This window comes from Ranitomeya variabilis, chromosome 4, assembly GCF_051348905.1.
Source record: "Ranitomeya variabilis isolate aRanVar5 chromosome 4, aRanVar5.hap1, whole genome shotgun sequence".
In the NCBI taxonomy this organism is placed as follows: domain Eukaryota; kingdom Metazoa; phylum Chordata; class Amphibia; order Anura; family Dendrobatidae; genus Ranitomeya; species Ranitomeya variabilis.
Window position 1 is genome coordinate 330326348 of NC_135235.1, and position 16205 is coordinate 330342552.

Sequence of the window (16205 nt, forward strand, 5' to 3'; positions counted from 1 at the left end):
GGGTTAATGTGCCAAGAGCGGTCCTTGACCACTCCTAGCACATAGTGCCGGATGTCAGCTGCGATAGTCAGCTGACACCCGGCCGCGAACGTCCGTGTTCCCCCCGTGAGCGTGGCTTATCGGTGATGACGTACTATCCCGTCGGTGGTCATATGGGCCCATACCACCTCGAAGGGATAGTACGTCTAATGTCAGAGAGGGGTTAAAAAGCCAACCCTCGATCCAACAGCTATGTCCAGCTATCGCCCAATATCGCTGCTCCCATTCAATTCCAAACTCCTGCAGCAGCACATCCACGCTGAACTTTCCTCCCACCTCTCATCTAACTTGCTCTTTGATGATCTACATTCTGGTTTCCGCCCCTATCACTCACCTGAGACCGCCCCGACAAAAATCACTAACAACCTACTTACAGCCAAAGTTAACGGACAATACTCTGTACTCCTCCTTCTAGACCTGTCCTTTGCTTTCAACACAGTTGCCCACTGCCTCCTACTACAGATCCTCTCCTCCTTTGGCATCAAAGACCTCGCCCTATCCTGGATCTCCTCATACCTTTCCAACTGCACATTCAGCATCTCCCACTCCCACACTACCTCCTCATCCCACCCTCTCTCTGTTGTAGTCCCCCGCACAAAAAACACGAGAAAAACGCGAAAAAACGTGAAAAAAACACATGCGGATTTCTTGCAGAAAATGTCCGGTTTTGTTCAGGAAATTTCTGCAAGAAATCCTGACGTGTGCACATACCCTAAGAAGAAAGTCATGAAGTACTTTTCATTCAAGCTGCTATGGTGAGTGCTGCCTACTTTTTTCTGAATTATTTAGGTTACTTTTTATGTAAAGGATAAACATATAATGCATATGAGAGAAAGAAAGATTTTAAAATATTTATAATTTTAATCTTAAACAAAATAAATAATTTGTCATTTTCTCTCCAGAAACCAGTCAGGTATTGGCTGATTGGTTTGGACTGCAGTTCCCTCTGTAATTGACCTGATAGAATAATGCTTAAAGGTACCGTCACACTCAGCGACGCTGCAGCGATATAGACAACGAGCCGATCGCTGCAGCGTCGCTGTTTAGGTCGCTGTAGAGACGTCAAACACAGCAGCTCCACAACGATGCAGGAGCGATCCTGTGACGTAACGGTGACTCACTTATCGTTCTCACAGGTCGATAGCTCCATGTAATACATTGCTGGCATCATTGCTTTTGCTGTCAAACACGACGATACACGCCGACCTGACGACCAAATAAAGTTCTGGACTTCTAGCTCCGACCAGCGATATCACAGCGGGATCCAGATCGCTGCTGTGTGTCAAACACAACGCGATCGCTAACCAGGACGCTGCAACGTCACGGATCGTTGTCGTTCTCGTTGTAAAGTTGCTGAGTGTGAAGGTACTACCTTAAGACACAACAGACTCTGAAGAGGTCACACTTGTCCAGACCCTTGTAATCCCTTTAGCAACTCAGCATGAGAAGAGACATGAACATCCCCAGGATCCATCAAATCCAACTGTACACACAGGTGATGGATTCAACAGATGGGTAGGTCAATAGATGAGGATCTTGAGTAGAAAATATTCAAACATATTAGATGATAGGTTCAATGGTTATATAGATATGGACGTTTGGTACAAGACACAAGACCTGAGACATTACACAGTCTACCACATCATCCTATCGTTTCCTTGATGGGGTCCATATTTTCCAATAAAGCCATTTACCTGGGTAGGATCCTACACAATTTTGTAAATAATATACCCTCTTTTATCAAGGACATTTCTGACTTTCTTACTACGATCTCTGGTATAATTATTATTGATAATGACGATCTAACATCATTTGACATAATAAATCTCCACAAGTCCACAAATCATGAAGTAGGTTTGGCTAAGGTCTTCTGGCAATATTTGACAGCAAAAACTATTTGCATTTTTTTATAATTGTTTTGTAATAAAATGTGTTTGTTAGGAAGAGAAATTTTACTGCAATAAAGGGGTACCACAATGGGGTCAAATGGGGCGCTTATCCCAAAATTTCAGCTTATTCTGATTTGGTTACAATGTAAAGATACTATGTTTCTTACCTGGATGGGCAATATTAGCAGAACATGATGATTAACATACCGTCCCTAATTGTATAGACTCAAGATGATATTCTCTTATTGACCTGAATTCCATCATGTTTCTATATATGAACATATTGATTTGTGATGATAGGTAAAATACTTGCTTTTATGTCATTCTTATTGAACATTACTATATTTTACTTTAGGAAAGAGAATTATTAACATAGGCGTTTGCCATTACAAGAGTTGACATGATGTGTGATAAGTTTGACCATTATCTTCTAAGCTTTATCACTGTGAATTGTATGTAATAAATCTCTATCTGGCCAAGTATATGATTATGTTATGGAAGAGTCAGTACACTTTCATTCACATTATACAAAGATCAAATTTTGTCAAATATAAAATACAGTCTGTATATTGTCTTGTGCTTGGGTGCAAGGAAACACAGAAGACACAGGCTTGTTTAAGTAGTTCTTGTATTACTTCATACAAGTAAGGGTTAACACAGTTGCAGGCAGGATACAAGACAGGCAGGAATAAATCTTAAATCCATCTAGTCACAGAAACAGGTTAAAGGTTCTCTCTCTACTTCCCTTGCCAATGTTGATGGTAAGCTGAGGGATTCCTGAGTCAACACATGTCCAAGCATCTGAAGCACAAGGTGGTTAGGATAATAAGTCCATGTCTTCCAGGAGCAAAGTGACAGGTAAACTGCAGACTTGATTCTGAAGCACTGATTAAACAGCTGATGCTGCCTTTAAAGGTCAAGTGGCAGAGAGCAGGGCGGAAGCATTGAAACTGAGACCTCCATGCTGGTTAAGGGCAAAGTAGATACAGCAGAACAGAAAGCAAAATGTCCGACAGGAAAAACTAGGTTCTACTAAAAATAACAGCAGATATAGCAAATTGTCTAAAACCTTACATTACTCCTCCCTTAGGGGCAGCCTCCGGATGACCCCAGACCCGGCTTGTCTGGGTACCTCTGATGGAACTGGCGAAGTAAGCGAGGAGCATTAATGTTATCAACCGGTTCCCATGAGTTGTCTTCAACTGAGTAGCCTTGCCACTTAATCAGGTTTTGTAACTGATTTCTATGCAACCTAGAATCCAGAATCTTTTCCACTACAAATTCCTCCTGACCATCAATCAGCACTGGGTCAGGATGAGGAGAAGAACGTTCAGGAAACATATTGGGTACTGCTGCCTTTAGTAGGGAAATGTGAAAAACAGGGTGAATTCTCATGGTTCTGGGCAGACGAAGACGACAAGCCATGGCACTTACAATCTTACTGATCCTGTAGGGACCAATGTACTTATGTCCAAATTTGGATGGTGGAATCCTTAACTTAAGGTTCTTAGTTGACAGCCAGACCAAGTCTCCTACCTTGAAGGCTGGTGCGGGTTTACGAAACGTATCAGCTGCTCTCTTATATTTCTCCTGAGCTGATTCCAGATTCTCTTTTAGAAGGTCAACATTCCGTTGTAGGGAAGCGATTCTGTCCGCCACAGCTGGCAAAGGGGTATCTATAGGAAATCGAGGAAGTACGTTAGGATGATAACCTAGATTAGCATAAAAAGGAGACTGCTTAGTGGAGGCACTCTGAGCGTTATTATAAGAAAATTCAGCCAAAGGAAGTAAATCCACCCAATCATCCTGTAGGTGGCAGATAAAGCAGCGGAGATACTGCTCCAGGGTCTGGTTGGTCCGTTCTGTCTGGCCATTAGTCTGAGGATGAAAGGCAGAAGAAAGATTTACTTTAATGTCCAATGCGGCACAGAAATTCTGCCGAAACCTTGAAGTGAATTGCACCCCTCGATCAGAAATTACCTCATCCGGTAGTCCATGCAAGCGAAACACATTTTGAATTATTAAATCTGTGGTCTGTTTAGCAGTGGGTAAGCCGCTACAAGGAATAAAGTGAGCTGCCTTAGTCAAACGATCCACCACCACCAAAATGGTGTTTTTCCCTTGCGAGGTTGGCAACTCCACAATGAAATCCATGGAAATGGATCCCCATGGATGGGATGGGGTGGGTAGGGGTTGTGATAGACCCGTCGGTGAAGAACGTGGTGTCTTGCATCTCGCACACACTTCGCATGAAGAGACATAATTTAGAACATCTTTTCTATAAGTGGGCCACCAAAAGAAACGAGAAAGGAATTCTTGAGTCTTTAAGACTCCTCTATGTCCCGCTATCTTAGAGTCGTGGATGAGTTGTAGTACTCTGTCTGACCGTTTCCGGTATATATACAAACGTTGGCCCTGAAACCACACATCATTCTTATAAACAAGACTTACATCCCTAGGAGGTTGCGACAGAAAGGAATCCGAATGGTATGCCTGCTTGATGTCATTAAGTAGGTCTTGATTGTGAATCACTCCCAGGAACCTGGAATTGGGAAGAATAGTCTTAGAAGTAGTGAGTGGAGAGGTCTCAGTTGAATGGATCCTAGAGAGTGCATCTGCCTTTCCATTGCACGACCCTGGCCTATAAGAGATTACAAAATTGAATTTATTCAAGAACAGACTCCAACGAGCCTGGCGAGGAGTCAGGCACTTAGCTGATCTGATAAATTCAAGATTTTGATGGTCGGTCAGGACGACTATCTGCTGTGCAGTTCCCTGAAGATGATGTCTCCATTCCTTGAAGGCAGCAATGATGGCCAACAATTCTCTATTGCCCACGTCATAGTTCTTTTCTGCTGCAGACAACCGCTGTGAAAAAAAAGCACAGGGATGCAAAACATTCCTCTCACCTGTTCTCTGGGAGAGTATAGCTCCGATGGCACAGTCAGAGGCATCCACCTCTACTATGAAGGCCAGTTCAGGGTTGGGATGCACTAGGATAGGTGCTGTGGTAAATTTACTCTTCAGGTGAGAAAACGCTTCTTGGGCTTGAGGAGTCCAGGTGAAGATAGATCTTTTACGGGTAAGTTGCGTGATAGGTGACACTACCTCAGAAAAGTTCTTAATAAAACGCCTGTAGAAATTGGCAAACCAGATGAAGCACTGTACTTCCTTCACATTCTTAGGAACTGGCCAGTTCTTGATGGCTTGGGTCTTACTTTCATCCATACAAATACCTCATGATGACATTACATACCCCAAAAATTGAATCTCGTTCTGATGGAATTCGCATTTTTCAAGTTTGATATAAAGATGATTCTGTTGTAGGCGTTCTAAGACCAACTTCACGTGTCCATGATGTTCCTCTGTAGAGTTAGAAAAAATCAAACTATCATCTAAATAAATCACTACAAAAGTGTCCAAAAGATCCCTGAAAATGTCGTTCACTAAAAGTTGGAAAGTTGCTGGGGCATTACACAGACCGAAAGGCATGACTAAGTATTCAAAATGTCCATAACGTGATCTGAATGCGGTCTTCCATTCATCCCCAGGTCTAATATGGACCAAATTATAGGCCCCACGGAGATCCAGTTTAGAAAAAAATTTTGCATGCCGTACTCTCTCCAATAACTCAGGGATCAAAGGCAGTGGGTAACGGTTTCTGATAGTAACCTTATTAAGCTCCCGGTAATCTATGCAGGGTCTAAGAGATCCATCTTTCTTCTTCACAAAGAATATGGGTGCACCTGCAGGAGATGAGGAGTGGCGTATGAAGCCTTTGGCTAAATTCTCATCAATATAGTCCTTCAAAGCATTTAGCTCGGGCCCTGCCAAAGGGTAGATCTTACCAAAGGGTATACCTGCTCCTGGCAAGAATTCAATTAGACAATCATATGGACAATGAGGGGGAAGCTGGTCAGCGTTCCTCTTGTCACATACGTCGGTATACTCATGGTACATAGCCGGTTGCTCTGAAAGCGTTGAGAATCCCTCAGGAACAGCACAAGCTGCAACTTCTGGACCTATCTGTTTCTCCGGGAAGTGCAGCTCCTTGGTCTCCCAGTTAATTGTAGGGTTCTGAGCCTGCAGCCATGGCAGCCCTAAAATGATGGGAAAATGGGGAGAAATGATAAGCATAAAAGACAGTCTCTCTTGATGATTTTTACCCATGAACACCTTCAAGGGTTCTGTCTCCTGATCCACTGGTCCAGAGTTTAACAGGGAGCCATCCACAGTCTCCATCTGTACAGGAGTAGCCTTCGTCACGGGACGTATCCCATGTTTCTGCACAAAAGAGATGTCCATAAAATTGCCACTTGCCCCTGAGTCAATCATGGCAGAGCTACACACCCATACCGAGTCAACCCAGAGTTTGATGGAGAGGAAGCAATGAGAGTTGTTCTTCTTACAGCTCAAATGGGATACTGTTGGGGAAACTTGGAAAATTGCTGCATTTATACAATCATCTGGCTCTGAAATAATGGAGTTTAAGTCCGAGAAGTCAGTATCTATAGCTGCACATCTCCCTAGAACTTGAGATTCGGATTTGACAAATCCCCTTTCGCAGCACTCAAAGTGTATGACTGCTGCAGCAGTCTTACGAGAACGGTTGGGGCAGCTTGTAATGAAGTGCCCTGACTTACCACAATAGAAACATAGGTTTTCTATTAGTCGATGTTCCTTGCGGGCATCACTCACCCGTCTCTGTCAGGAGTCCACCTTCATTGGTTCAGGTTCTGGTTCCCGTGTGGTCCGGCTCACAGACTCCTTAGCTGGGGAGGAAGGCAGGAAATGATTAGGACGATTAATTTCAGACCATCTCTCCTGTCTGCGTTCAGTGAGACGGGTATCAATACGGATGCAGTAGTTAATAAAGTCTCCCAATGCGGTGGGAGGGTCGGCACGAGCAAGTTCGTCCTTAATCATTGGAGACAACCCTTTACGGAAAATAGATTTTTTGTGGAACTGTCCCAAGTGGTATCGAGAGCCCATCTCCTGAAATCCAAGGCATATTCAGCTACTGAGCGCTTACCTTGGCGCAAAGCCAACATGGCTGCTTCAGCTGTTGCACCTCGGTTTGGGTCATCAAAAACCTGCCCCATGGCTGAAATGAAAGCTTCAAGATTATTTAGACATTCGTGTTGAGCATTCCGATACCGCAAGTATCGGGTATCGGCCGATACTTGCGGGTATCGGAAATCCGATACCGAGATCCGATACTTTTGTGGTATCGGGTATCGGTATCGAAACAACATTAATGTGTAAAATAAAGAATTAAAATAAAAAATATTGCTATACTCACCTCTCCGACGCAGCCTGGACCTCACCGAGGGAACCGGCAGCGTTCTTTGCTTAAAATGCGCGCGTTTACTTCCTTCCGTGACGTCACGGCTTGTGATTGGTCGCGTGCCGCCCATGTGGCCGCGACGCGACCAATCACAGCAATCCGTGACGTAATTTTCAGGTCCTCAATGCCTAATTCTAGGCATTCAGGATTTTAAAATTACGTTCCGGCTTGTGATTGGTCGCGTCGCGGTCACATGGGCGACGCGACCAATCACAAGCCGTGACGTCACGGGAGGCAGGAAACGCGCGCATTTTAAAATTACGTCACGGCTTGTGATTGGTTGCGTGCAGCCCATGTGACCGCGACGCGACCAATCACAGCAAGCCGTGACGTAATTTCAGGTCCTGAATGCCTAATTCTGCATTCAGGACCTGAAAATTACGTCACGGCTTGCTGTGATTGGTCGCGTCGCGGTCACATGGGCGGCACGCAACCAATCACAAGCCGTGACGTAATTTTAAAATGCGCGCGTTTCCTGACTCCCGTGACATCACGGCTTGTGATTGGTCGCGTCGCCCATGTGACCGCGACGCGACCAATCACAAGCCGGAACGTAATTTTAAAATCCTGAATGCCTAGAATTAGGCATTGAGGACCTGAAAATTACATCACGGCTTGCTGTGATTGGTCGCGTCGCGGCCACATTGGCGGCACGCGACCAATCACAAGCCGTGACGTCACAGAAGGAAGTAAACGCGCGCATTTTAAGCAAAGAACGCTGCCGGTTCCCTCGGTGAGGTCCAGGCTGCGGCGGAGAGGTGAGTATAGCAATATTTTTTATTTTAATTCTTTATTTTACACATTAATATGGATCCCAGGGCCTGAAGGAGAGTTTCCTCTCCTTCAGACCCTGGGAACCATCAGGGATACCGTCCGATACTTGAGTCCCATTGACTTGTATTGGTATCGGGTATCGGTATCGGATTAGATCCGATACTTTGCCGGTATCGGCCGATACTTTCCGATACCGATACTTTCAAGTATCGGACGGTATCGCTCCACACTATTAGACATTCATCCTCAGTCTCAATCAGGGGGTTTGCCCACATCAGAGCTTTGTTGTAGAGCAGCATGATTATGGTTAGCACCTTGGATCATTCAGAGAGAAATTGTGAAGCATGAGCAGAGAAAAACAGTTTCCATTGATTAATAAATCCCCTAAATGTTTTTCGTTCACCACCAAAACGGAAAGGGAGCAACTTTGGAAACCCAGAACCCGGGGGTGTGGGTGGTGCCAGGACTCGTTCCTCCAGAGCCTCAATCCTGGTTCGCAATTCCTGCGTATTTTGTCCGAAAACTTGCAAATTTGATTATTAAGATCTTGCTGGCTTGCAAAGCTGGTCTTTAAAGCCTGAATATCCGCAAGAATCTTATCAGTAACTCCACATAAGTCTTTTACACGAGCCTCCATCTTCCCAGATATTTTATGGCAGAAAAGCTGGAAGAGAGAAAAGAGCGCACAATGATGTTTACCTGTGGTAACACACCTGGCTGAAAAAAGGGAATGCGCTCACCTGAAATGGTTGTGAGAAGTCACAACCACTGTCGTCACAGAATGTATAAATTAATATCTTCCCAGATCCTTTAAGATGGAAATGCTGAAATGGTTGTGAGAAGTCACAACCACTATCATCACAGAAGGTATAACTGGATATCTGGCATTCACGGTCCACAGCAGACTCGGCGTTCCCAGACCCAGCAGACACTAACGTTGGCTTCAGAATCTTGTCAAATATAAAATACAGTCTGTATAGAGTCTTGTGCTTTGGTGCAAGGAAACACAGAAGACACAGGCTTGTTTAAGTAGTTCTTGTATTACTTCATACAAGTAAGGGTTAACACAGTTGCAGGCAGGATACAAGACAGGCAGGAATAAACCTTAAGTCCATCTAGTCACAGAAACAGGTTAAAGGTTCTCTCTCTACTTCCCTTGCCAATGTTGATGGTAAGCTGAGGGATTCCTGAGTCCACACATGTCCAAGGATCTGAAGCAGAAGGTGGTTAGGATAATAAGTCCATGTCTTCCAGGAGCAAAGTGACAGGTAAACTGCAGACTTGATTCTGAAGCACTGATTAAACAGCTGATGCTGCTTTTAAAGGACAAGTGGCAGAGAACAGGGCGGAAGCATTGAAACTGAGACCTCCATGCTGGTTAAGGGCAAAGTAGATACAGCAGAACAGAAAGCAAAATGGCTGACAGGAAAAACTAGGTTCTACTAAAAATAACAGCAGATATAGCAAATTGTCTAAAACCTTACAAATTTGTTGGGTTTAGACACCTATTATAAAACATGTAGGAGAAGCTTTCATGTATCTATTTTTTATCTATTACATTCATTCATGCTTCCTACATTATTCTTTGGATGATTAAAACTCTATTTCACATATGAAATGCAATGTGTATACAGTTGTGTCCCGAATGGGGTCCATCATTTCCAGTATAGCCATTTACCAGGATAGGCATATCTTTGCAATTAATGCACAATCTTTTATCAAGGACACATCTGATTTTCTTATTATGATCTCCAGTCTGATTATACTTGATAATGGCATGCTAACATCATTCGACATAGTAACTCTTTACATGTTCTAGATTACAAAATGAGATTGGCTAATGTCTGCAGCACACTTACTGTCAGCACTTACTGCAGTACTTTCCAAGAATATTTTTTTGCCTTTCCTAATAATTGCTTTTTATGAAAACGTATTTAAGGAGTGATTTTTTTTTTCAAAAGAGTACCACCATGGGGTAAAATGTAACACCAATCCCACAATGTGACTTGAGTTATGAGTTTGTTTCGATACATAGACAATATTATTCTTATATGCACAGGCTCCACTGAAGAATTTAATTAGTTCCATACTTACCCTAATTATATATACCGTAAAGTATAATTAGCACTCGTTCCTACCTTTTAGTTCATCGTTTTTTTTATATATAAATGTATTGATATCTTATAAAATATCAGACACTTGCTTTTTCATACGATCTATTGAGCATAATCATCTTTTCCTCTATAGTAGCTTCCATACCTGAGATATGATAACATTTTTACTCATGTTGCCAGTTACTTCGAGGGAGCAAAATCTTTAACAAAGCATCCTTTGCCATTTCTAGACTTGGCATGTATTGTGATAAGTTCAAGAAAACCATGTATATTTATCTCTTTACCGTTTACTAATTCATATCTATATACTCACCTATATCATATGTTTCTTGTTCAGTCAGTACAGCAAAACACCGTTATTCACATTGACCGAATCTGTTGGGTTTGGACAAGAATTATAAAAAATACGTTCATAGGTCACCACGTGTGGTCTCTCCTCTACAGTTATCCAGCAGTGTTTTAGGGTACCTTCTATCCCTGAATTTATCGGTCTTTTTGATTCTCATCACTTTAAAAGCTTCTCACTCACAGATATTGATTATATGGTGCTGACTGCACTATTTTATCAGGATGGTGACTCTCATATCTCAAACTATTTTTTATTAGTGGGCTTCACAAATCAAGACGTGTCAATACTCTGTCCTTCTGTGATGTCATAGCATCCATAAATTGGAAAAAAAGAATTTTATACTAATGTTAATTTTATAGAAGATTATGTGGCATAGAAATTATTCTAAAGCCATGGAGTTCTGCTAGAATGCTGATTCATAGGAGGAGGACGTCATCAATGTATCTCCACCACATGAAAAATATGACTGAAGTTGTGGGATACATAGATAAGGTCCTAACCCAGGGAATGGCATCACTATAACTACAAACGCAGGCACCATGTTGGCAACAATATTATATTTAGTTGGATGTCTTCTTCATTAATTATTCTTACACATGAGCATTATTATTCTGAATTCATGGACTTCACACCTTATATGATGCATAACTATATGTATTGCTGTTTATTTTATGTATTATGGTGATTTTTAGTATATATACAGTCACTTGTAATTTTATAGATGTATAAATATGAATTATTTTCGATTATTAATTATGTCTGCACTTTATTGACTTTGACAGCTGTCTCTATATATTTATGATTAACCCCTTAAGCCCAAAGGGTGGTTTGCATGTTAATGACTGGGCCAATTTTTACAATTCTGACCACTGTCCCTTTTTGAGGTTATAACTCTGGAATGCTTCAACGGATCCTGATGATTCTGACATTGTTTTCTCGTGACATATTGTACTTCATGATAGTGGTAAAATTTATTTGATACCTGTTTGTTTGTGGAAAAAAAACAGAAATGTGGCAAAAATTTTGAAATTTTCGCAATTTTCCAACTTTGAATTTTTATGCCATTAAATCAGAGATATGTCACACAAAATACTTAATAAGTAACATTTCCCACATGTCTACTTTACATAAGCATAATTTTGGAACCAACATTTTTTTTTTTAGGGACTTATAAGGGTTAAAAGTTGACCAGCAATTTCTCATTTTTACAACACCATTTTTTTTAGGGACCACATCATATTTGAAGTCATTTTGAGGGGTCTATATGATAGAAAATAACCAAGTGCGACACCATTCTAAAAACTGCACCCCTCAAGGTGCTCAAAACCGCATTCAAGAAGTTTATTAACTCTTCAGGTGCTTCACAGGAATTTTTGGAATGTTTAAAAAAAAAATGAACATTTAACTTTTTTCACAAAAAATTTACTTCAGCTCCAATTTGTTTTATTTTACCAAGGGTAACAGGAGAAATTGGACCCCAAAAGTTGTTGTACAATTTGTCCTGAGTATGCTGATACCCCATATGTGGGGGTAAACCACTGTTTGGGCGCATGGCAGAGCTCGGAAGGGAAGGAGCGCCGGTTGACTTATCAATGCAAAATTGACTGGAATTGAGATGAGACGCCATGTTGCGTTTGGAGAGTCCCTGATTTGCCTAAACATTGAAACCCCCCCACAAGTGACACCATTATGGAAAGTAGACCCCCTAAGGAACTTATCTAGATGTGTGGTGAGCACTTTGACCCACCAAGTGCTTCACATAAGTTTATAATGCAGAGCCGAAAAAAAAATCATATTTTTTCACAAAAATGATCTTTTCGCCCCCAATTTTTTATTTTCCCAAGGGTGAGAGAATAAATTGTAACCCAAAAGTTGTTGTGTAATTTGTCGTGAGTACGCTGATACCCAATATGTGGGAGGTAAACCACTGTTTGGGTGCATGGCAGAGCTCGGAAAGGAAGGAGCGCCGTTTGACTTTTCAATGCAAAATATACTGGAATTGAGATGGGATGCCATGTTGCGTTTGGAGAGTCCCTGATTTGCCTAAACATTGAAACCCCCCCACAAGTGACACCATTATGGAAAGTAGACCCCCTAAGGAACTTATCTAGATGTGTGGGGAGCACTTTGACCCACCAAGTGCTTCACATAAGTCTATAATGCAGAGCCGAAAAAAAAATCATATTTTTTCACAAAAATTATCTTTTCGCCCCCAATTTTTTATTTTCCCAAGGGTAAGAGAAGAAATTGGACCCAAAAGTTGTTGTGCAATTTGTCTTGAGTATGTTGATATCCGATATGTGGGGGTACACCACTGTTTGGGTGCATAGCTGAGTTTGTTTTCAAAATATTTTATTAGATTTTCATCAATAACGGGGGAGGGGAGAGCTGGGAGGGGAAGGAGGGGAGGGGGAGGGGGAGGGGGGGGGAGGGAAAGGTAAAAAAAAAAAAAAAAAAAAAAGGGGAGAGATAAGCCCCCTAACATTAGGGGGAAAACAAATCTGTTTTCACATTTGATATGCATGGTATATAATAATGCAGGAATTATGTACATTTCTAATCAAATCAAAGTCATTTGTAAGAACAGTGATAACATTAGATGTCACAGTGTTTGACTCTTTTATGAGTCAATGAAAGTACTAGGAGCAGGAGTACTTTTTATGAGTAGCGAATGGAGCATGAACATGTCTGGTATTCAGGTGATAGGTGTAGGAAATTGCTGATCCCATCTGGACCATTTTTTTGCGAATTTTGAGCACTGATTGTTTTTAATTGCGAAGTGGAACTCGTGGGATCTATGTAGGGAGATTCTTGAAATAATGTCTTTTGTTGATGGGGTGTGTTGAGTTTTCCAAAGGGAAGCAATGAAGTTCTTTACCACTAAACAAATGTGAATTACCAATAGTTTCAGATTGTGATCGAGCCGACCGAGTCCAAGGGACAACAAAGCACCCTGGGGCGTCAGATCAAAGGGCACATTGGTAAGTTTGTCGATTATCTCTTTAGAAATTTTCTTCCACATGGTGATTACCGCTGGGCAGCTCCAAAATATGTGCATTATGTCACCTCTCTGGTCACAGCCTCTCCAGCATTGAGCAGAATTTATAGAGTTCATGTGTGCCAATCTGCTGGGGGTATAGTACCATCTTGAAACTACTTTGAAGTGAGTCTCTTGTAGAGACATTGAGAGGGTGGACTGGTAGGAAGTGGTAAAAGCTTCTTCCCATTCTTCAATACTGTATATGTTTTTTATGTCTTGTTCCCATTTAGACATCGGGGGGCTCTTGGAAAGATTAAAATCTGAGTTGAAGCTGTTATATATAAATTTGTGGCTCCAAAATATGTAGTGTCCTACGTTACTTAGAAGTTTAGTGGATGTTTCTGATAGTTTAGGTCTGTTCCCCATGAAAGAACCTATGTTTTTTTTAAGTATCAAGAACTCGAGGAAGGAGGATGAGTGAATACCATATTGGGATTTCAAAGTTTGGAAGCTTATGAATGCCTCCCCTGTGTGGATATCCCCAATTTTCTTTATTTTTGATTCTGACCATACTTTAGGGAGGGTTTGGTCGGTTATGGAATAGGCCAAGGAGATGGGGATATTTTTTAGGATAGTTGAGTGTTTTGGTCCTATTTTTTGGTATGATAGTTTCTTCCAGGCTGTGGCTATTGCCTGGAAGAGGGGGTGCGATACTGAGTTTGGGAAGTTGCCAAATATTGTTTTGTATATGACCGATTTCGGGTGACGATTATTATTTAATGCTGTCTCTAGGTCTAGCCATACTGGTGGACTAGAGCTCTGCAGCCAATGAATACTCTGTTTTATAAGCAAGGTGTGGTAATGGGCTTTAATGTTTGGTATGTTAATCCCTCCGTTGGTTTTACTTTTGTAGAGAGTTTGGGTGGCAGTTCTAGATTTTTTTGAATTCCATATGAAGGCTTTTACTTGTGTCTGTAGGAGGGTGAAGCTGATGTCTGGAAATGGCAAGGGAACGCATCTAAGGATGTAGAGAAGTTTAGGTAGGATGAATAGTCCCATTGTCAGCACCCTTCCCCACCATGACAGTGTGTTGCATCTGTGTGTTACGATTTCTTTATTTAGTATTTCTTTTAGTAGGTTATAGTTGGATTTTATAGTCCCCTTAATTGAATTGTTTATTATGGTGCCCAGGTATGTGAGTTCTTTTTCACACCAATTCAGGGTTGTTGAGTCCTTTATAATTTGGGTTTGGTCTTTGTTTAGGCCTATTGGAAGTATATTGGACTTGGTTTTGTTTATTTTAAAGTTTGAGAATGTGGAGAATCTTTCTATAATCTGCAGCACTTCGGGAATTGAGACTTCTGGGTTAGAGAGGGATAATATGATGTCATCTGCGAAGAGTGAAATTTTGTGATGTCTAGTGGGTGTGGAGATACCTGAGATTTTGTTGTTGGATCTTATTATTTCGGCTAACGGTTCAATAGTTAACCCCTTCATGACCCAGCCTATTTTGGCCTTAATGACCTTGCCGTTTTTTGCAATTCTGACCAGTGTCCCTTTATGAGGTAATAACTCAGGAACGCTTCAACGGATCCTAGCGATTCTGAGATTGTTTTTTCGTGACATATTGGGCTTCATGTTAGTGGTAAATTTAGGTCGATAATTTTTGAGTTTATTTGTGAAAAAAACGGAAATTTGGCAAAAAAATTGAAAATTTCGCAATTTTCACATTTTTAATTTTTATTCTGTTAAACCAGAGAGTTATGTGACACAAAATAGTTAATAAATAACATTACCCACATGTCTACTTTACATCAGCACAATTTTGGAAACATTTTTTTTTTTTGCTAGGAAGTTATAAGGGTTAAAATTTGACCAGTGATTTCTCATTTTTACAACAATATTTACAAAACCATTTTTTTTAGGGACCACCTCACATTTGAAGTCATTTTGAGGGTTCTATATGGCTGAAAATACCCAAAAGTGACACCATTCTAAAAACTGCACCCCTCAAGGTGCTCAAAACCACATTCAAGAAGTTTATTAACCCTTCAGGTGTTTCACAGCAGCAGAAGCAACATGGAAGTAAAAAATGAACATTTAACTTTTTAGTCACAAAAATGATCTTTTAGCAACAATTTTTTTATTTTCCCAAGGGTAAAAGGAGAAACTGGACCACGGACGTTGTTGTCCAATTTGTCCTGAGTACGCTGATACCTCATATGTGGGGGTAAACCACTGTTTGGGCGCACGGCAGGGCTCGGAAGGGAAGGAGCGCCATTTGACTTTTTGAATGAAAAATTGGCTCCAATCTTTAGCGGACACCATGTCGCGTTTGGAGAGCCCCCGTGTGCCTAAACATTGGAGCTCCCCCACAAGTGACCACATTTTGGAAACTAGACCCCCCAAGGAACTTATCTAGAAGCATAGTGAGCACTTTAAACCCCCAGGTGCTTCACAAATTGATCCGTAAAAATGAAAAAGTACTTTTTTTTCACAAAAAAATTATTTTAGCCTCAATTTTTTCATTTTCACATGGGCAACAGGATAAAATGGATCCTAAATTTTGTTGGGCAATTTCTCCTGAGTACACCAATACCTCACATGTGGGGGTAAACCACTGTTTGGGCACATGGTAAGGCTCGGAAGGGAAGGAGCGCCATTTGACTTTTTGAATGGAAAATTATCTCCATCGTTAGCGGACACCATGTCG